This window comes from Felis catus, chromosome B4, assembly GCF_018350175.1.
Source record: "Felis catus isolate Fca126 chromosome B4, F.catus_Fca126_mat1.0, whole genome shotgun sequence".
Classification (NCBI taxonomy): domain Eukaryota; kingdom Metazoa; phylum Chordata; class Mammalia; order Carnivora; family Felidae; genus Felis; species Felis catus.
The window spans coordinates 25,610,969-25,618,830 of NC_058374.1; positions in this window are offsets into that span (position 1 = coordinate 25,610,969).

A 7,862-nucleotide genomic window follows, 5' to 3' on the forward strand; every position below is an offset into this window, starting at 1 on the left:
GAGGAATCTACTCCTGAAATCATTGTTGCACTATATGCCAACTAACTTGGATGTAAATTAAAAAAAAATAAACTCTTTAAAGAGAAAAAAATGTTTATTTTTGAGAGAGAGAGAGAGAGAGAGAGAGAGAGAAAGAGAGAACGAGTGGGGGAGGGGCAGAGACACAGAATCCAGGCTCTGAGCTGTCAGCACAGAGCCCGACACAGGGCTCGAACTCACCAGCCGTGAGATCATGACCTGAGCCAAAGTCAGTCACCCAACGAACTGAGCCACCCAGGAGCCCCTAGATACCCCTTTTCTTAAAAGTCCTTCAGCCACTGCATTTCCGGAATGCACCCCATTCTCTCTGGCTACTTTTTTCCCTGGCACCAATAATCCATCACACAGATTAATCAGTCTTTTCCCTCAAGTTTCCCCTCCTATTCCTGGACTCTCTAATACCTTCATCGTTATCTCTCCTCTAAATTAAATTCCTCTCATTTACAGGGCAGAGCCATTAGCTCTCCACCCCCTCCTCAGGTCGGGGTCCACCTCTGCACATTGAAAGATGCATTCATCACTTTGCTAAACAAAAGGTCATATCGGGGTGCCTGGGTGGCTCAGTCGGTTAAGCGTCCGACCTCGGCTCAGGTCATGATCTCACAGTCCGTGAGTTCGAGCCCCGCGTCGGGCTCTGTGCTGACAGCTCAGAGCCTGGAGCCTGCTTTGGATTCTGTGTCTCCCTCTCTCTCTGACCCTCCCCCGTTCATGCTCTGTCTCTCTCTGTCTCAAAAATAAATAAACATTAAAAAAAATAAATTAAAAGAAAAAAGGCCATCTCCTTGGATGCTCACCCTGTGCAGAACTGGTAGGCTTTACAATTTCTGCCTTTCCTTAGTCCCCACCCCACCTCCTTTTCCCTCCTCCCAAGCTCTATAAATGGTAGAGTTCAACATAACATTTATTTTCCAATTGATAAGAACTGTCTAGCCAGCCCCCTACACATCTTAAAAAGACGCAGTAGTCAGTTTTTGATTTTTAAAAACGTTTTCTATTGAAGAATCAAATACATACTGAAAAGTACACAGTTCCTAAGTGTACCTTCTATTAATTTTTATAAACTGAACATACGCGTGTAACCAGCGTCTCGAACAAGACGCAGAACATTACAAGCATTCCAGAAGCCTCTTTGTTCCCTCTACCAACCAGTATGGTCTTTTCTAGTGACAAAGAGTCTGAGCATGCCAGCATATGCTCTCTAACCAAGAGCACTGCAGTGAGTAACTGAGTTTTATTACTGTGTTGGCCTACAATCAGAAATTCACCACATGAGGCACAATTACTTATGTTATTTGTACCCAAGTCATTGAACAGATAGTGATTGTTTTAACACTGTGGTGTAGGGCCTCAAGAAGGGGGAGAAAACTGAAATCTGCTTTCTGTTCCTGGGATTTCTCAGAGGTGTCATCTCTTAGTCACCCATGAAGCCCCTTTTTCTTTGGGTTCTACACGTGTTACCTTCTCTGATGAGTGATTACTGCTCTCCCAGCAGACGTCACACTACTGCACGTGGAATTATTGCTCCCAGAATCACCAACGGCATCACTTCATACTGTACTGTATAGGAGACCCTGAAAGGGTAGAATTCTCTACCCCCAGTGGATCTCAGCCCCGGCAGCACATTAGAATTATTTGAAGAATTACAAAAACCCCACAAAACCCAAACAAACAAAAATTAACCCCACCAACCAGCCCAAACCACCCCCCCTGCCCCCCCCCCCCAACTCATATCCACCAATTACATGAGAACCTGTTGAGGGGTAGGGTCCAGCACAGATACTTGTAAAGTTCTAGGTGTTTCTGAAGGACCGAAGAGCATTGCAACTTCTCAGCCTCTCCTTGCAGCTCCCCTCCATTGTAATTTTAGGCATATCAGTAACTCTAATTACATTCTCAAGGTGATTGAAAATTTACTCCAGGGGCGCCTGGGTGGCGCAGTCGGTTAAGCGTCCGACTTCAGCCAGGTCACGATCTCGCGGTCTGTGAGTTCGAGCCCCGCGTTGGGCTCTGGGCTGATGGCTCAGAGCCTGGAACCTGTTTCTGATTCTGTGTCTCCCTCTCTCTCTGCCCTTCCCCCGTTCATGCTCTGTCTCTCTCTGTCCCAAAAATAAATAAACGTTAAAAAAAAAAATTAAAAAAAAAAAAGAAAATTTACTCCAGACTTGATTCCCTAACTACCTTTCAAACATAGGGTAGGACAATTTTCTTTTTTTTTTTTTTCCAGCCAAGGGACTATCCTTAAGTTATCAGAAACTGGCAAAACATCTCCATTATATCCCAGTTTCCTTCCACTGGTCACAGGGCAGGAATGGCCAGATCCCCTGGGATCGCTGTGAGGAAGGTCTGACCACCAGAATGCCCTGCCAGGGAAGAGGACACTACTCCAGCGTGGAAGCGAGCCTTTTTCTGGTTGCTTTCAGTTCAGGACACAAGGTCTCCTTTAACAGAGCCATGCAAACAAGTGGCTTCCATGTCTCTGAAAGCAGTTTCACTGTCAACTGTCATCGGTCACTCACCAGCTACCTTTTGATGGCCTGTGAGCTGCACTGGTGGTGTGAAGGGGGCAGTGAGTTGAGAAGACAATCTGGTAGAGAGTATCCCGGAGGTTTAGCTCAGAAGAGGTCTATATAGAGAGAGAAGTAGGCATTGACCCGGCTGTGGAGGACTTTTCTTTTCTTAAAATTAAAAAAAATATATTTATTTACTTTTGAGAAAGAGAGAGAACATGAGCGGGGGGAAGGGAAGAGAGAGAGGGAGACACAGAATCCGAGGCAGGCTCTAGGCTCTGAGCTGTCAGCACAGAGCCCGATGCGGGGCTCGAACCCACGGAACGCAAGATCATGACCTGAGCTGAAGTCAGACGTTTAACCGACTGAGCCACCCAGGTGCCCACATAGAGGCCTTTTTTATAGAAAAAAATCAGTCCTTGTTTCCTTTCATGTCATCATGTGCCTGCTTTTTCTGGCTCTTTCTCTATCCCTAGGATGTATTGTGTCCAGACGATCTTCCTTGGAACTGCATCCTGCCTCCACCACCTGAAAGTACCTAAAGGGTGGGCACTGACTTGAGAAGGCATCCCACAGGTGACCTGTCACTGGGCCTGGGGGTCATACACAGATATGAAGTTAGCCCCAAACATCTCTGACTCCTCTTACACCCTTCTCCACAAGTTTCAAGTAATTGGAAATCCCACCTTTTCTTTCTGCCCCCTTCTCTTCATACAAATTCATAAAAAAATTTTTGTTTTTAAATGTATCCCTCCTTTCAGGGGTGCCTGGGTGGCTCAGTCAGTTAAGCATCTGACTCTTAGTTTCGACTCAGGTCGCAATCTCACGGTTCGGTTGGTGAGTTCCAGCCCGGAGTCTTGCTCTGTGCTGACAGTGCAGAGCCTGCTTGGGATCCTCTCTCTCTCTCTCTGCCCCTCCCCTGCTCATGCGCTCTCTCTCTCTTTCAAAATAAATAAATAAACTTAAAAAAAATTTAAATGTATCTCTCCTTTCAGTTGTTTTTCATGTTGCTTCTAACCTAATATTTTCTGTATTAAAGGCTAAAAGAATGGATGTTATACTGGATAATTTGCTCCAGACTTCCAAGAGGTGTCTTTGCTGGAAAACAAAGGGTACTCCCTGATAAACTTGAAGCCCCAGCTTTGAAACTGGGCCCCAGGAAAAGAGTCCTTAACTTGTCCTTTTATAGTAAAACCCCTGGGGAGTCACCACCTCTGATGGCATTCCTGACTGATGGGACTGGCTGAATTAATAATAAGAATAGCCATCATTATTGAGGATCTGCTATTCACCATCCACTGTATACTCATTATGCTGTATGATTAGCCCTTTTAAAAAAATGTTTATTTAGGGGCACATGGGTGGTTTAGTAGGTTGAGCATCTGACTTCAGCTCAGGTCATGATCTCACAGTCTGTGAGTTCAAGCCCCACATGGGGCTCTGTGCTGATAGCTCAGAGCCTGGAGCCTGCTTCGGATTCTGTGTCTCCCCCCTCTCTCTCTGCCCCTCCCCCACTCATGCTCTGTCTTTCTCTCTCTCTCTCTCTCTCTCAAAAATAAATGCATATTTAAAAAAGTTTATGTATTTATTTTGTGTGAGAGAGAGAGAGACAGAGAGAGACAGAGAGCAGAAGGGAGGGGCAGACAGAGAGGGAGAAAGAGAATCCCAAGCAGGTTCTACACATCAGTGCAGAGCCTGACATGGGGCTTGAACTCACGAACCATGAGATAGATCATGACCTGAGTTAAAATCAGGAGTCATGTGCTTAACCAACTGAGCCACCCAGACACCCCTATATGATTAATCCCTAAGGTAGGTATATCTCATGTCACTTTAGAAGAAATCAGGGCTTAAATGAAGAAATCGGGGCTTAAAAACGTGAATGGCTTGCCTCTGGTCACACAGACGGTCGGTGACTGAATGAGGCTTTAAAACCAGGTCTGTCTGACCAGACCCTGCAGCCTTTCATAGACAACATTGATCTTCCACATTTCCCCTGTAAGGCAAAGCCACTAAACCTTCTCAGGTTCCTGGTGCTCTTATGCCAAAACTGAATTCAGAGTTTCCGGCAATTACAGGCCAGTTCAGGCCCGTTGTCTTCCTTCATAGTCCCACATGAAGAGAGCTGTGTACTTTTCTCCACCTAAAGCTCTTTTTTTTTTTTTTTTTTTTTTTTTAAAGAGATTGCTCCCAAAGCAGCAACAGTTCATGTTCTATGAAAAATGTCATGAGTTCATCTTTGGTTCTTCCTGGAAAATACATTTAGTGTATGAGAGCCTTCCAAGAGCAATGCCTTAACCAAGATTGGTGCTGATAGTTGGGATATTAGACACCTTGCAGAGAGAGAGCTATATATGGGGTACTTGTAGAGGTTTCTTGAATGGGTCAGTTAGGACTCTCTGGTTGGACAAATAAGGGAAGTGCAAACTCAACCTGGCTTAAGGGAAAAGAAGGTATACTAGCCAAATATTGGCAACATTAGAGAGAGAGAGAGAGAGAGAGAGAGAGAGAGAATGGTGAGAATACATAGTTGTATGCAATTTAGAATACACCACTTTATTTTTTTATATGAAATTTATTGTCAAATTGGTTCCCAGTGCTCATCCCAACAGGTGCCCTCCTCAATGCCCATCATCCACTTTCCCCTCCCTCCCACTCCCTATCAACCCTCAGTTTATTCAAAGTTTTTAAGAATCTCTTATGGTTTGCCTCCCTCCCTCTCTTTTTTTTCTCTTCCCCTCCCCCATGGTCTTCTGTTAAGTTTCTCAGGATCCACATAAGAGTGAAAACATATGGTATCTGTCTTTCTCTAGAATACAGCACTTTAAATGAAAAGCTACATCTCCCAACAAAGTTAAATCTCTAAAACAACCCTGAATGAAAATGTCAAGTTGCACCAAGCACCTGTGTAATTTGCTAAAAGTATAAAGTTTAAAAATCTATAAAACGGGTTTAAGGATCCATGACTAGGAAGTAAAAATATAATGTCATGCATGGGTGTGATAAATACTGAATTTATCTCTGGGGTTGGAGTTAGAATCAGGTAGGAGTACACAGGTTGTCTCAAATTTGCAATATTTAATGCTTTACGTGGAAAACACCTAAATTATGCTTAACATATTTGATAAAACTGGATGTTCATCATATTGTTCTCTACCCTGATCAGCATATTTAAAATAATTCATAATTATCTTTGAAAAGGGAATCTGCTGACTCATATAAGAGAAAGATCTGTGAGCATCTGGCTATGGGTTTGGCTCGATCTTGAGGATCAAGTGGTGGTGTTAGGAGCTCTCTGTCCTCATATCGGGGCTCTCCCTTCTTTTCTCTGGGTTCTGTTCAGGTTCTTATTCATGCTAGAGGCGGCTTCAGGTCCATGCCCTAAACTTTCAGCATCTCTTATAAAATGGACTCCTCTCTCCTGACAGTTTCAGTAAGAGTCCTAGAATTTCATTCCATTGAATCATGTGCCCACCCATGAATTAAATCATTTTGATTAGGGGAGTGAGCTGGGTAGCCAGGACTCAGTTATGGGCCAACCGCTAGAACTGGTGAGAGAGGAGATCAACCTCTCTCAAATGACATTGAAGGAGGAGTTTCCCAAGGAAATTAGGAGAGTGTCTAAACAAACAGAAGGGGAAGTAGGTTTGGGGTAAAAAGAAACATATGCCACGATAAACCCTTCCACAAAGAATGATTATCTTAGTCCAATGCCGGCTGTGCTCACCTGTCTCTAAGTGAAAGTGACTTACAGGAAAATATATCTCAATCTCACTGAGGAGTATATTTATATATGCAAACTCATAAATAAAATGTCAGAAAGCATACTTGAACAGTATAGAAAGGAATATTTTGCCAAAATCAATTAAGATTTATCCCAGCATAGAATAATATAGCAAAATTCTTTAATGTAATACATTGCATTATTAAGTTATGAGAAATAACAAACAATAGGTGAAACGATAGATATTCTCATTAAAACTAGGAACAAGAAAATGGCGCTCAGCATGATTTAATTTTTTTTAATGAAATAATAGTGCATTAAGGAAGAAAGTAGATACAAAAACTACCATAAATAGAAAGCAGGAGAAATGTTCTATGCGCGAAAGACCAAAACTAACAAAAGTGGACAGATTCAGTCCAGTTTATCAACAAAGAGAACCTGATCTAAAGGACAAGGGCACAAGCTTGCTTTGGAATGGGGACAGTGGGAGTATTAGATAGGGAGCCAGGTCGTTCTGGGAATTATCTCAGAACTAGAGAAAAAGGAAGAACAAGATCCTGGCCCCAGGAAATAAGGCTGGTGGGAATGAAGCCGGAAACAGGTTCCCACCAGCTGGCTTGATACCCATAGAACACTGACCCTGTAGCACCTAGAACAGGGAAGCCCCAAGTCCTCCAGGTAGAAGAGAGTCACATAGGGGCCCAGACTTGCCATGTTGTATATCTGTCAACACTTCTTTTTTTCAGGAACTATAGACACACTTAGCATAAGCACACTTAGGTGAGAGCAGCAGGGCAAGAGATTTTGAGTTGGTGCTGGGCTGGCTCATCATTGGTGCGCGAGGGCAGGCAACCTATTCCTAAATGGAGACTCCTTCTACAGATGATATAACTGGGCTGAGAATATTGTGGGACAAGCCCTGACAGCGCTCTCCATGTGTATCAAGGATTATGAATGGTATATCATAAAATAAATCATTATGTTGTAAATCCACTAATGAAAGACATCCGTGGAAGTTTGAGCTTTTGACGTGGTAGATTATCCTTTGTTACTCAACAGATCTAGCCCTCTGAGTAGACTAGAGGGCCAGAAATTCCAAAACTCAGAAGGCATTTGGTCAAAGGGTCTGTTTTCAGGTAAGAGGTAATAAGTATACTCTGCCTCTCCTCTCCCACTGAATGAAGCTATAAAGCCTGAAGGGGAAAAAAAAATGTGTGGAGTAGCTATTTAAGGAATCTGAAAAGTAAATAGCATATGGCTGGGGAAAGAAGATTAGAGTTTGAAATATCATTAAACCACCATTTTTTACCATTCTTTTTCTAATATCTCCTGGCCTTAGCTCAATGCACTGGAATTGGGCAATGAGGCACAGAAAAAGAGTTTTAGGAGACATCCTCTGATGGACCAGAGCAGTGGAAAACACAGCTTCTAAGCTCAGAGAGAGTGTGGAAATCTATCTCCCTTTTCCTCTTTTCAGGGAGGAAAAAAAAGAGGGGGAAACATGACATACACTGGATACATTAAAAGGATAATAATCCCACTCACGTAAATTCAACAGCTTAGGTGAAACTGACTCATTTAAGTCTTCAAAA